This window comes from Varanus komodoensis, unplaced genomic scaffold, assembly GCF_004798865.1.
Source record: "Varanus komodoensis strain SLA01 unplaced genomic scaffold, ASM479886v1 scaffold1, whole genome shotgun sequence".
In the NCBI taxonomy this organism is placed as follows: domain Eukaryota; kingdom Metazoa; phylum Chordata; class Lepidosauria; order Squamata; family Varanidae; genus Varanus; species Varanus komodoensis.
Window position 1 is genome coordinate 101,367,514 of NW_025335268.1, and position 14,970 is coordinate 101,382,483.

At 43.6% G+C, this 14,970-nt stretch overlaps 1 long non-coding RNA gene across 1 annotated transcript in view; it reads right to left on the reverse strand.

Annotated features, from left to right (window-relative positions):
- Positions 1-13,018, reverse strand: part of LOC123033640 — a 49,066-nt gene extending 36,048 nt beyond the window's left edge. The window contains exon 1 of the long non-coding RNA XR_006416620.1: positions 12,931-13,018. This is a non-coding gene — a long non-coding RNA (uncharacterized LOC123033640). The remainder of the gene's footprint in view (positions 1-12,930) is intronic.
- Between the last annotated feature and the right edge of the window lie 1,952 nt (positions 13,019-14,970).

Here is a 14,970-nt window from a genome sequence, read left to right on the forward strand (position 1 = left end):
CTTTCTTTTTTTTCTCCCCCCCCCCCCCCCCCCCCATCATGGTCCTAGTGGTGAATTCTGAATCTGGGCAAAACTGACTATGAAATTAAGGTAAATTAAGATTTCTGAACCCAATTGTTTCACACATGTAACATATGAAAAGCTCCCTTTCAAGTTAGAATGTTGAAAAAGAACACCTAGGGGAAAACCAATATCTGCTGTTGGTGAAAGGACTTGTAAGTGGGGCTTCTGGAGCTACACATGATTTCAGGGATCCTGCTTTTGTGCATTCATCTGCCTGAACCATTTCATGCCATTAGGTGGACCTCCAGTTTCTGTCAAAAAATAGATCCTACAATCCTAAACTCTGTCTACTGACTGCTATACATTAGATGTAGCTTCATGAGTACATACTAGAAAATGAGTCCGCAGACACTGAGACTTGGAAGAGAAGAGACACATTGGGAAAAGAAGAGGAGCTTCTAAAACTTTTCTTCATGCCATGTAAAACAAATGTTCTTTCCATGCTACTTTTACCCCTTTGCGAGAAAAATTATACATGTAAACAGAACAACATACAGAGAAAGCTTCTGGAAAGTAAGATGTTCGGTTAAAGATACCTTCAATGTATAGGACTATATAAACTTAGGATTTTAAGTGCTAAGCTGAATCTTTTTTGCAATGCCTTTGTGTTGTGCACTCGGTCACAAGTAAAACAAAGAAACATAGAAGAGTAGAGTTGGAAGGGGCCATGAAGGCCATTGGGTCCAACCCCCTGCTGTTGCAGGACACCAAGTTACATCATCCCATTCAGATGGCTGTCCAGTTTCTTTCTGAATGTCTCTAGTGTAGGAAAGCCCACAGCCTCTCCAGGCAACTGGTGAAACTATTGTGCAACTTTACCAAGGGCCATATGATTCTATCTCACCTCCATTCCCAATATGCCAGTTTGTGTTAACCCTTAATCAATGACAAATTGGGTCAGAGAACTAGATTGTGCTTTCCTTCCTTCAGTTAACAGAATCCTCACAATCACAATTCTGATTAATGGAGTAGAGAGAAAGAAAGGAAGGAAAGGTGAACAAATAAACTTGATTAATAGAAAAACTCAAGAAGGATCTTGTAAACCTGAAAAATGAGTGTATTGGATAGGTTATACTGGAAAAATGGAAGGAGGTTATTAACATTCAGGAAACAGTGTAGTGCATACACCTCAGTTTAGTTTCTTGGAGCCATACCAAGGCCTTATGTATTTCAGCTTATTAGGAACAACACCAGAAAGAGTTGCCTTGAAGTTGCCTTCCCCAGTCATTCTGTAGACATGGGCTGCTTTTGCTGTGAGCAAAGAACCTTGCCTGCTGAAGCAATTTGCCTTCTCCTCCCAGGGAGGACTAGAGCCTCTGAAACACTGAGAGAAAGAAACTTTATACAATCCACTGCAAGTTGCATTGTCATTCATTCTCAGCCTGGGGATAGGAATTGAGGTATCACTCACCCAAACAACTGTGGAGCCTGATAACTTACCCTGGCCTATTCAGGAAACCAGTATAAGCACAGATAATGGAAGTGTAAGTTTTATTTTCTGCATCCATATTTCACTACTGTATTCAAAAAGTCTATATTATTTTCAACACGTGTTTTATTTCATTGTAAGTATTCTCAATTCTGATATAAGATGCCTTGGCTGGATCAGGCCTCTGAGGATAAAACACTGGGTAATAGCTAGGGTTGTGCACTGTGTTGGGACAATTCGGACAGGTTGATTCAAACAGATTCAGTATTCATAAGAACTGAAACACTAATTCTTTAAAGCACCACAAAGCAAGTCCAGAACCTCCCAAATCTGCATGCACAATTTATAATTTCGGAAGAAGACACAAATAGGGAAAATTGTGATATCTCTTCCCAAACTATCTCTATGAGAAAATTTCATGGAAAGAGAAAGAAAAAGGACAAGTTGGGACTTCTCCACATTAGGTTTTTAATCTGCCTCTTTACTGTGATGTATGCTTCTAGATTCTTTGTAGGATTAAGATCAGATCCTTTATCCAAGATTCTTATTTATTTTTTGATGGTGGGAGTCTTTCTCTGCTTTTCATAATACATTTGAAACATAATATGTTTATTATGTGACCACATATTGCAAAATGGGAGACTTGCAAAAATATATGAAACTTTCATTCTGGTTTGTTCCACATTAGAAACATAATACCTCATTTTTTTCACTCTTAAAAAAGACACGTAAGTGTTTGGAAAGCTCAGGAGAGGCCCTGGAGCATAGCAACATTAAAGCACCTACAAACTATCTTGAGTGAGGAGTGATGAGCGCACAATAAATACTTCATGCAGAGAAACCCTTGGGAAGTAAACACATGATTGACAGGTCTAGCTTCTATCCACGGGGAATGATTTTACCAGGATTATTCCATCACAGTGTTTGCAAGGAGGGACACTGAAGCAATATATCAGCTTGTTTCCAGTTTACTCTGTGCTCTTTGCTAGTTTGTTTTGTTCTGAGCAGAAAAGTTAAACTTAAAGAGTTATGGTGACATTAAAGGATCCAAGGTGTCTAACTGGTACCCATTCTACTTACTCCCATAGAAGCTGCCTTCCTTATTCTGATTATTTCCTAAAATCTTATCCAGCCTTGCCCTATCCTAAAATCCTCACCCTTTCCTAAAACCCATGTCTTAGTTCTTTTGATTTATTCTTGCCCTTCTTAGCTGATGTTTGTTAGCAATCATATGTAGGCATCAATTCCCTCATTCCCTACCACCATTTTGGCTCTAGTAGTATTAATTTCATTTTCATTTAAGTACAGTGTGTTCTGTTTTGGTATCTGTATGTGTCTTTATGCTCTGACTGCTGTAAGTACTTTACTTTGTGTCTGAGTCTACATTCTTTGTAGAGGTGTGCTTGACATAAATAGATATAAGATGCAGACACCTTATGTCTAAAACATCTGGCAATATTTTTTCTCCCAGAAAGAGATATAGTATTTGCATTTTATACCCACTTATGTTAAGCACAACAAAACCATTATAGAAATGTGTTTATTTCTTAGCACTGGTCAACAGGAAGTTTCAAAAGTTTGCATTTCCCCAGCAGCAGTTCTCAACAAGCACCTGAATCAAGGCAGGTAAACAAGCAGTTAGTTGGCCACTATGTGAACAAAATGGTAGGCCTTTGATTCAATTGAACATTACCTTTCTGATGTTCTTAAATTAACTAGAATTCTAAATTACCAAAGTGGGTCCAAATCAAACCTTATGGTTGGTACACACCCCAGGTAATCACACAGAAGATAACATTCATTATCAATAGGTGCAAAACAAATCTAAGTCCCCCTCCTTCCAACCCCCCTACAATTATGCAATAAATGAAAAATAGTCTTGTTAACTGCAATGTTAAGCCATACATTTATGAGCAATTCAATGACAAAAAGCAAATAAATGCTACACTAAGCATTCCATGCTATACGCCACCCTGTTTGTTATTATGGGTTCAAATCCAGAATTAGATGTGTCTCAAGCAATCTGAGATGGGGTCACACTTCCCCTGAAAGACTGTATTCAAGTTCAAGGGTGCTGCTTAAACCAGCCCTTCATGTGTCAGCACAGATAGAAGCCTTGGTTGAAAATACCTGTTATCAGCTTTGGTTAATTTGACCACTGCATCCCTTGCAGGAGGAGAATGACATAAAAACAGTAGTTCTTGTGCTGGCAGCTTCTAGGTGTGATTTCTGTAATGTGCTCTACAAAGGGCTATCCATGTGCCTATTCAGAAAACTGTGACTGGTACAAAATATGGCATCCAGGCTGGTTTCTGTGACATCATGGACAGACCATATATCACCAATATTAAAATCTCTGCACTGGCCACCCAATGTATTACAAGCTGTTGGGAATTACCTTTAATCGCACTGGAGGAAAGAGCCGCCAGTGCAAGCAGATACAAGCAGACGCACGCTGCCACGACGTCGACAGAAGCCAGCTCCAGCGGCCAGCACAGGCGCACGCGGCGCCGGAGCGCATTGCCCGCCGTCCCAGGTGATCGGGCGCGCGCGGTGCACGACGGGGCGGGACTCGGAGGCGCCCCGCGGCCACAAGGCAAAGGCCGCGGCCGAGGCCAGTGGCCGAAGGGCGGCGGCCAAAGGGGTCGCTGCCGTTTGGGAGCCGTTCGGGGGACAAGAGGGGGGCTGGGCTGGCCAAGGACTTTTGTTGAAATAGGCTTACCTACCACTGAATCTTAGGGAAGGGGAAGGATTTTTTTTCTCTTTTTCTTCTTCTTTTTACCTTTCTTTTGCTCCTCTTTCGAACTGCTTTATAATTTTACCCTGCTTTGATCAGTGCTTTGAGTCATCCCTGGCCATGTCGACGTTTATATATCCTGGGGAACACACGGGCGCTGCCATTCGCGTGGTCACGGGCAATGGTCGTTACAGCAATAGGGGCTTAACGTGTCCACGTAGAAGAAGGATGGACAGATGGCTGACACCTATCCCTCCTTCTGGTTCTGCCCCCAACCAGAGGGCACCAGGTAGCCTTGTCAACCACCCCTCGGGCCTGACGGTGCTGCTGCTCAATGCCAGGTTGGTCAATAATAAATCTTCCCTCATCCATGACTTGATTGTGGATGAGAGGGCCGACCTGGCTTGCATAACGGAGACCTGGGCGGGAGAGGGAGGGGATGTTGCCCTCTCCCAATTGTGCCCGCCCGGGTATCTGGTTCAACACTGTTCACGCCCAGAAGGGAGGGGAGGGAGAGTCGTGTTGGTTTACCGAGCCTCCATCTCTCTCACGGGTCTTCCGGTCCCTTCGAGACCAGGGCTGGAGTGCCTCTACTTGGTGTTGGGCGAACGAGACAGATTGGGGATTCTATTGGTGTACCGTGCACCCTTCTGCCCAGCAGTCTCCCTATCTGAGCTGACAGAGACCGTCTCGGACCTGGTGTTGAGGACCCCCAGGATGTTGGTCCTGGGGGACTTCAATCTCCATGCCGAGTCTGGACTGACCGGGGCGGCTCAGGACTTCATGGCCTCCATGACGGCCATGGGCCTGTCTCAACACGTCATCGGTCCAACCCATGAACGTGGACACACTCTGGACCTGGTTTTCTTGATGGGGCAGGAAGAGGATGACCTGAGGGTGAGGAATTTATGTTTGACTCCCCTGTCATGGTCAGATCACCTCCTGGTGAGGTTTGTGCTCGAGAGCGGCCTCTCCCTCTATAAGAGTGCGGACCCGATTGTATGGGCCTGCCCCTGGAGCGGGATGGATCCGGATGGATTCCTGAAGGCCCTGGGGGAGTTTCCGGCTGACAAGACTGGTGCTCCTGTCGAGGCTCTGGTCGAACTGTGGAACGGAGAGATGACCAGGGCTGTGGACACGATTGATCCTAAGCGTCCTCTCCCACCGGGCAGAGTCCGCTCTTCCCCTTGGTATACACCTGAATTGCGAGCGATGAAGCGGGTTGGGAGACAACTAGAGCGTAGGTGGAGGAAATCACGGGATGAATCTGACCGAACACACTTAAGAGCCCACTATCGGGCCTATGCTGTGGCAGTGAAGGCGGCGAAAAAGAAGTTTTTTTCCGCTTCCATTGACTCCTCACAATGCCGCCCGGCGGAACTTTTTCGAGTGGTACAAGGCCTGGTTCGCCCGGGTCCTAAGGAAGATCCGATGCCACCCTCATTGGCCTGCTGTGACTACTTTGCCGGGCATTTCAGGGAGAAAATCGCTCAGATTTGTCATGAGCTGGACTCCACTAATGAATCAGAGGTCTCTGGGGAGACGCCAATGCTACTGTCTGGTCCAAAATTATTGGAGAAATTTCATTTATTGCGGCTCGATGATGTGGACAAGGTGCTTGGACGAGTACGTCCCACCACTTGCCTATTGGATCCTTGCCCGTCTTGGTTAATAAATAACTCCAAGCACGGGATTGGGACCTAGATCTTGGAAGTGGTTAACGCTTCTCTGAGGGAGGGTCGAGTGCCTGCCCCTTTAAAGGAAGCGGTAATACGACTGGTCCTGAAGAAAGCGTCACTGGATCCAGAGATGGCCACTAACTATAGACCTGTGGCCAACATCCCGTTTCTGGGCAAGGTGTTGGAGCGAGTGGTGGCGGGACAACTCCAGGCACTCTTGGATGAAACTGATTATCTGGATCCTTTTCAGTCCGGCTTCAGACCCGGGTACAGTACTGAATCTGCCTTGGTCACCCTGTACGATGACCTGTGCAGGGAGAAGGACAGGGGGAGTGCATCCCTGTTGGTTCTTCTGGACCTCTCGGCAGCTTTCGATACCATCGACCATGGTATCCTTCTGGATAGGCTGGCGGGATTGGGGGTCGGAGGCACTGCTTTGCATTGGTTCCGCTCCTATCTCAACGGTCAATTCCAGAAGGTAGTGCTGGGGGGCTATGTCTCTGCGCCATGGCAGCTATACCATGGAGTACCACAGGGCTCCATTCTATCCCCTCTGCTATTTAACTTCTATATGAAACCGCTGGGAGAGGTCATCAGGAGGTGTGGGCTGCGGAATCATCAATACGCTGATGATACCTAGCTCTACCTCTCGTTTTCCACTAATCCAGGTGAGGCAGTGGCTGTGCTGAACCGGTGCTTGGCCGAGGTAATGGAATGGATGAGGGCCAATAAACTGAAGCTCAATCCAGACAAGACGGAGGTCCTGTTGGTTGGCGGATTGGGCTTCGAAGAGGGTGGATTTGACCTGGTTCTGAATGGTGCAACACTCCCTCTTAGAGACAAGGTTCACAGCTTAGGAGTACTCCTCGACCCGGAGCTTTCTTTGGAAGCTCAGGTGACAGCGGTGGCGAGGAGCGCCTTCCTTCAGCTTCGGCTGATTAATCAGCTGCGCCCCTACCTGGAGTACGACTGCCTGGCAACGGTGACACATGCGCTGGTGACTTCCCGCCTAGACTTCTGTAACGTGCTTTACGTGGGGCTTCCCCTGAAGACGGTCCGAACACTTCAATTGGTGCAAAATAGAGCTGCCAGGTTGCTGACGGGGACGGGGCGTTATGCTCACATGACTCCAGTCCTCTGTCAGCTTCACTGGCTTTCCATTGAAGCCCGAGCCCAATTCAAGGTGTTGGTTATGACCTATAAAGCCCTAAACGGCTTGGGTCCTGGCTACCTGAACAAGCGCTTACGTCCGTATATGCCCGACCACCCCTTGAGATCTGCGGGAGAGTCCCTTCTCCGGGAACCCTCCATGAAAGAAATTAGGAAAGTAAGTACTCGGAGGAGGGCTTTCTCTGCGGTGGCGCCCAACCTATGGAATTCACTCCCCAAAGAGGTCTGCCTGGCACCGTCGTTACTGGTTTTTCGGTGCCAGGTAAAGACCTTTTTATTTAAACATCATTTTAATTGTTAAAATATATGATCTGGCCAGGGCAACTTCTTCTTCCTTCTCTTTTCTCCTCCTATATTCTTTATTTACTTATTTTATACTGTTAATTTTAATTTTATATTATTATGTTTGTATCTCAGTGTATTTTTTGTATTTTTGTATTTAGTGGTAATTTATTATGTTCTATTGTATTTCAATGTATTTTATTGTGTTGTAAGCCGCCCCGAGGCTTCGGCAAGGGGCGGCATAGAAATGTAATAATAATAATAATAATAATAATAATAATAATAATAATAATAATAAAGTCCTTTATGGCTTGAGTCCAAAATACCTTCAGGAGTGCCTTTGCCCATATATTCTGCCTCATCCACTAAGGTCTTCTGGGGGATAATCTTCTAAAGTTTGCTTCTGCAAGAGTAATGTCAGCTACCTAGTTGTTGCTCCTAAACTATAGAATGGTCTATGAGAGAAATGTGTCAGATAGCCCAGTTTGCTACCTTCAAGAGGAGTTAAAGACTTTTCTCTTCCAACATGCCTTCCCAGATTAGTTCGAAATTAGTATTATTTAATTTTCTATTTTAGTCCAAATTTGAATGTATGTTGGTTTTAATTTCTTGTAAACCACCCAAAGCCTATGAAAATGGAGCACTATATAAAAATCAAAACAAAAAAATATTTTGGGTGAGGACAGTGTTGATGTAAGCAACAGACATTAGTTAAAGTTCACTGTGTGGAGCGGGAATTAGCTGACTCCCAAAATGATTAACTAATCCTCTCTCAACCAAAAAAACAAACAGGCAAACCTACCACTAGTTGCATCATGGGGTCATTTTTGAACCCACTAGAAAGTGACCAAATAAAAGGCTAAATCTGCAAAACTTTTGTTCTGGCTGATTTTTCCCCTCAAGGGGCAGCAATCAACATAAGAATGGCTTTCAGTTATCAACAAGTACAGATAATTTAAGGTTTAATCCTTCCTGAAACTATGCAAAATGAGAAAATCTACATAACAATGCAATTCATTTTTTTTCCCTACAAAGTAACAGCTTGGCCTACTTTAACTTAAAAAAAATCTTAGCACAGCTTTCTTTCAATGGATTTTAATTCAATTTGCTGAAGGTTTTAGTTAAGAATCTTAGCTTTAAAGGGAGACCAAGACTATCTGTACTGAAATGAGCTTTGTGCCTTTTGAGTGGGGAGTGCTAGCCTTTGGGGCATGAAAGTACCCAAAAAGCTATTCCTATGGAGATTCTGGGGTACTTTTGCACCCCAGGCATGCTTGTTTTATTTCTAAAAAAACATTAAAGGGAGGAAGACTCAGGCTCATTATGTTGTTTCCGGAACAGTTCACTTCACCATTAATCAGGCGCCTGTTGTTAAGGCTGTCCTGCATGGAACTGAAAGAAGCAGTCTTCACTCTGATAGCATGTTGCCAGTCTCAGCTGCTGCCTTTCTCTCAGTTTTGTCTTTTGTAGTCCTTTTACTTTAGCCCACAAATCAGTGGTTCCTGCAATCACAAATGCACTTTCTTTCTCCCATAAGTCTCAATAGTACCCAGAAATCCCCTGAACCAGCCCAGTTTACTCTGCTTTCTTTTAATATGTTTAAAAGAAATGCTATTTCTGTAGGAAAGGTTGTCTTCACATATACTCACTGCAAGGTTAAAACTTGATTTAATTTTGGTATCATCCAGTACTTGAAGCTCTTGGGGTGGGGAACAACAGTAATAAATACAATGAAATACAATGCTGAATACAACAACAATAAAACAACATAGGATACATAAATATTAAAACAGCTCTTAAAGCCTCATTTTTACAACTGAACAGCTAAAACCAGTCCATACTCCTAGGCCAACAGACTGCTAGGCAATTCCTTCCCACAAATTCCTGTGTCTTATTGGAGTTGATAAACAGTTACACAATAGAGTTGTTTGGAGTTGATAAACAGCTACAAAATAGGGTTGTTTCTTGCCTCCCCCCACCTCTTCTTCCTCTTTTCAACTAGTCCACCTCAGCCAAGGATGCACAAGGCTCAGGGTCATCGCAGAGAAATCATCTTAGATGCAGTCATTAAGTGAAAAGAGCGGTTATTTGCTGCTGAAGCCTAAATCATACATATTCATGCCAGATACAAAAGAGATCTTGTTATGAAGCTTTAATGTTTCAAGGTGGGGTTGGGGGAGTGAATTTAGGTTATTCTTGCCTCAGTTGCTTCTGGTTTTTTAAGCAGATGCACAAAGTGTCATAGCAGCTGATCCTCCAAAAGACGGCTGCTTCCACCAAGGTAAAGTACTGATGGGAAGCTCAAGCTGTGTCAACAAGTCAAACTTTAGCATGTCTCATAGCTGATGGAAATAGTTCAAAACACAGCTAGGAGGCAATGTTCGTGTGGAGCACAGATCTTCTTTTCAAAGGTTTCAGCATGAAGGGATTCTGTGCATGTGTTTGGGCGTGGGATAAAGATTTCAATATTGTGAAATTTGTGGATGGTTTGCTCACATTAGAATGAGAGCCAGTAATATATAAAGATTGCGATAAAGTGATTAATATGCACTTTGACCATCGCATATGTGATCTTAGAGACAACACATTTGAAATAGCTTGTAACAGGATTCTTGGCATCCTTACCAAACTGCAGTTGCAAGGATACTTACAGGAAACCTATGATTGTTAACTAGCCTGACAGACTTTTAGTTGAAATGTGCCCTAAATATCGGGAATGGTGCTACAGAGGTTTTGTTGTCTTTTGATTTAAACCCACACACTTCTACTTACACATCCCACTCACATCTCTGAGAAAACCTGCATCTGCCAAAATTCCATCTGATTTCAGCACTAATAAGAAATAAAGGAAATTCATTCTATTAATGCCCAGTTACCCATATTATCACATCTGTGGAACAGACTGAAGCACAACTATGGATGGTGTAAGATTCTGATGTAATTGTATTGTGTGAGGTAGAGCAGTGGTTTCCAACCCCCAGTCCATGGACCGGTGCTGATCCACGAGAGATTTCCTGCCTGTCCTTTGGGGGAACTGCATCCCGCTAGATGTGGACCAGCACAGGGGCTGTCTGTGCTCTTCCTCAGTTGGCATCACACTTGTGGGGGGTGCACCAGTTCTGCCAGGGAGGCAGGGAGGTGTGAGGCAGCTCAGTGAGGCAGCTGGGAGCCACACTACACCAATTTCAGTATCTTGTTCTTTTGTTGGCATTTTTTATTGCTCGGTTTCTGGTTGGTTTGGAGAACGCTTTCTTCCTCTCCCTCTCCCTCTCCCTCTCCCTCTCCCTCTCCCTCTCAGTACTGTGGTTCCCAAGGTGCTTTTCCTGCTTTCACTGGTCCCCAGCTGTGGAAAGGTTGAAAACCAGTGAGGTAGAGTATATATTTGCAAGCTGCTGCTCTAAACCAGAGTCAATGTGGTGTAGTGGTTAGGAACACAGGACTGGGACTCAGGCAATCTGAGTTTTAGTCATAGTCACTGTTCAGCTACGGCATCAACTGGGTGACTACGGGCCAGTCACAGACTCTCAGTCCAACCTACCTCACAGGGCTGTTGTTGTAGGGATAAGATTGAGAACAAGAGCGGAGAATGATGACAGCTGCTTTGAGTTCTTTGCAAGAAAAATGCAGGATAGAAATACAATAAATAAATAAAATCTTTTTTTCTCTCTCACTTTGTGAGCTAAGAAATTGCTAAAAAGTGCAAGGAGATGGCAATACTCTCCTTCATATAAAGAACTGTTCCTTTGACTTAGAAGCTAGCTATCAATGGGGAAATAACTGAAAACCCAGGTCCATTTCCCATATTAATAATTGCAGTTCTGTATGAGGCCCAGGTTCATGAGATTTCATGAATATGACACCTGTTTGAGCTATGTCATTTCTTTGCCATTTAGTAATTCCCTTGTTACTTTTCCCAGGTAAATTCCCTAGGGTTTCTTCACTTCAAGCTCTTGGGTACTTTTCTAATCATCAGATCTCACTGCAGGGGGCAAGCCAAAGGGCTGCTTTAAAGAAAGCAAGAGCTCTATACACCTACCAAAGGAAGAAAGATGGAAGGGGGTAGGCAGAGCTCTGAAAAATAAACAGTCATTTCATTTGAGATGAAGCAGCCTGTCCCACAGTTGGTGGGAATGTCTGAATGCAGTCCCCTGCTGAGCAAGCTAGCAGGTTTGGAAATGTATTTGGTGGGATTGCATGTAGAACTGTGAGGGCAAGCATTGAGCTTAAAGTGATGAAATGAATTTTTATCTTCACTGCTTTAAACAAAAAGGGGTGGGGGAGGAAGAATGGTTGTGATTGTTGATTTTTTTCAGCAGCTAAAACACTTTCAGAAGAAATTCGTTTAGAGAACAATTTGTTACAGAAACATCAGCAAAGAATTCACATGATAAAATCTGTCAAAAATAGGTATGAATTTAACTCAACTGAATTTCTACTGGTCTCAAACCTCATTCTTCCTGCTGAATCCCTGAGTTGGTCCATATTCTTACCTCTTGTCAGGAGACAGAAATCTTTATTTCACACTCAGCTGCAGGCCCCTGCTAAATGCCAGGTCCTCTGAATACTGGCAGTCAGATACAAACAACCTGGCTGAGGTCAGCTAAAGGCCAAGAACCTCTGCTTAGCATACACAAACAGAGAAATCTCAAACTCATTATGGGCGCTCTCAAACCTATTGACTGGTACGATTGTCCAGTTGCCCAGACAATGAGAAATCTTTACTTAGGGGCAGGGATGAAAGAAGACTAAGAGATTCAGAAGAGATTTTTCTGAAATCCCCACTCAGGCAGGAAGGTGGCAGAGTGGTGGTGAAACAGAATAGATCTGAGGTCTTTCTCTTTTCGTTGTGGAAGTGAGGGAGCTTGGCACATACACCAGAAGAGGCTGCACCAAGCTCTTTTCTTCTGCCCAACTGCTGCAGTGCAGGTTTCTGAGAAGGAGGGAGGACCTGACAGAAGCACCAGAAGAATTGCACTGCAGAAACCATAGGCTTTCAAAGAACCAAGCAAGCAACATAACTCAGAACTGTGAATATCTGGATTGTGTGTTTCCGTTTTATTTGCCATTTGCCACTAAATTGCCACTGTAAATTTCTTATTGCTTGCACGCTCGACCAACCTTTCTTCTTTTTGCCTTAATCCCTGACAGATCTTTTACCCTGTTTTGACCAAAACCCTGAGTGCTTTGGGGTGAAAGAGGGGAAGCTCACAAGGGAGCACACCATGTTGTCTGCTATGCTGATGCCGCTTTAACAGCCAGGTTGCTCACAATGTGCTAAGCAAAACAGGTAACCTATATAGGGCTTCCCTGAGGAGACAAGAAGGCTACAAAGAAGCCCAACACAAGAAAACCCAGTGGGATCCTTAGCAAGTCATTCCCAAGGGTCTGAGGAAAATGGGTTTCCTTCACTCTTGGTGGTGAAAGCTGCTACCAGTTGGCTCTGCTCTGCCAGGCCTTCTGCCCATTGCTGGCATATCCATGGGCACCAGATCATGGCCGCATCCTATTGTTCCAGGCCTCCTCCTAGCTTGAGCATATATTGGCCAATATAATATGCACTAATTACTTACCATTCAGTGTGGTGAGTCTCTCAGTGCTATCTGAGTTAGTTGAACTAGTCCCCTAAGAGTTGGAATAGGCAGTGATTTTCTTGGCCTGCAAGAAAGAAGGCAGAGAGTGGAAAAGTGAAAGTCTTCATTTATAATGCAATCTTAGGCAAATTTTCCAAAAAGTACAATCTGCATTGGCTCTCACACCCAAACATAGGACTACAGCCTTACAGTACAAACCCTACATTCCGTTGAAGAAGTTGTTGTATTTTATGATCAGTTGATAAAGGCCAGTTTTAAAATATTTTAATAAATAACATCCATGTCTACTCAGAAGTATGTTACATTGAATGTAATGTGATTTTTTCCAGCTAAGTGTACAACTTCGGATATAGGCTGTGAAACTGGTTTGCCCAGGTATCCTGTGGTCTGAGATACCTGAAGAACAGTTTTCTTTTTGAACTTAATGGTTTCCAAGAAGTTTCCAGCTAACATAATTATTGAAGTGAGTGATGTTCTATGTTCTAGTATTAGTATTGTGTGCTTCTAAAGCATGCCCCCACACCACAAGTAACATCTGTAAGTTGTACATCTGTAAATCTGGGTGTTACAGATTGCATGCCTATCTAGTACACTTTCACCCAATTATAAACCAATGCTGTGAACTTATCCTGAACCTCTCACTATATACAAAACCATAATTATGCATATTTCGAGGCAGCCTCTCTCTAAAATTCATTGCATGTTTCCAAAAACCAAAGCATGAGAGCAAATCTTTTAAAATAAATGGGACCAATTTTGAATTGTTTGATTCATGTATGCAACTACTTCCTGATTAATAACCATCAAGTGCATACATTTCTTATTTTACATCCCTGGTTAAAAAAAAGAGAAAAATCTAATCTGATTCTAATATCACTATAATGACCATGGGCAAAGTACAGTCACAGCTGCCATTTTGCAACATGGCAAGATTATGTATATTCCTAATGGGCACAAATTACTTGCTTGCAGTTTCTGAGATGGAAGAAGAATACAATAAGAGTTCGTATGATTCACTCCCTGCCTGCATTGAGTGCCACATAGACACATATTATGAGGACCTACAGGAAGGGGCAAGGGGGAACAATTGCCTCTCCTATTAGCCATAATCTTTCGATTCCCAGGTTTCATTAATGGAAAAAAGGTAATCTCCCAAGCCCACAAAGAAGCTGAGATGTGAGGCAAGAGGCCCACCAATGAAGGCTGGAGGCTCCAAGGCCACTACAGTGGAACAGCCGATCCAGATTTTAGTGTGAACTTTAAGGAACACTGATGGCGCTTAACCCGATAGCAACTTTAACATTTATATTGAAAGCTGGAGCAAAAACACTGCCCCACTGGCTTGGAGATGCCAGCCATTTTAATAGCCTGTTTCCATTTGATTTTAGCTATGAAATGAAGCTTCAGCAATGGTTGACACCTCTACTGTCTGGGTGTGTTAACTCTTCTGGGAATCTTAAGCATTTGTAGCGGGGGGGGGGGGGGGGCGTCTTTGTTAGGAAGTAATTGCGGCCTTGAAGAAGAATTTAGATATGTAGGAGCTTAGTGTAGCAGAATGTGGGCAGTAGTGGATCTACCCCAAAATGAAAGTTAACTGTGAGGACAGTTCATGATCTTTCTAACACAGGTTTTGATACTATTTTTTAATAAACATTTCAAAAACATCCTGATAATGTATTCAGGCAAAGTTCATCATTTTTAAATCCATATTGCAGAAGGCAGGGCTTTGGCTGAGAATACACAGGTTACAATGTAGCCCAGTGTTGTTCTTATGGCCAGTGTGCGTGTGTGTGTGTGTGTGTGTGTGTAGGGGGAATGTTAGAACAGTCTAAGACAACTCAGCATTCCAGCGTAGAATCCGGTGTCATTATTCAGTCTCAAGATATGTTGGTGTTTTAGGAAAATGTGGATGGAGCTGGGATTGTAGCAGCAGCAGCTTTAATTAAGGGCTAGAGAGGGTGTTTGTGTGTGAGGCAAGGGGCTTAAGAGAACCTGCCATTTTTCTCTCCTGCAAAAAGT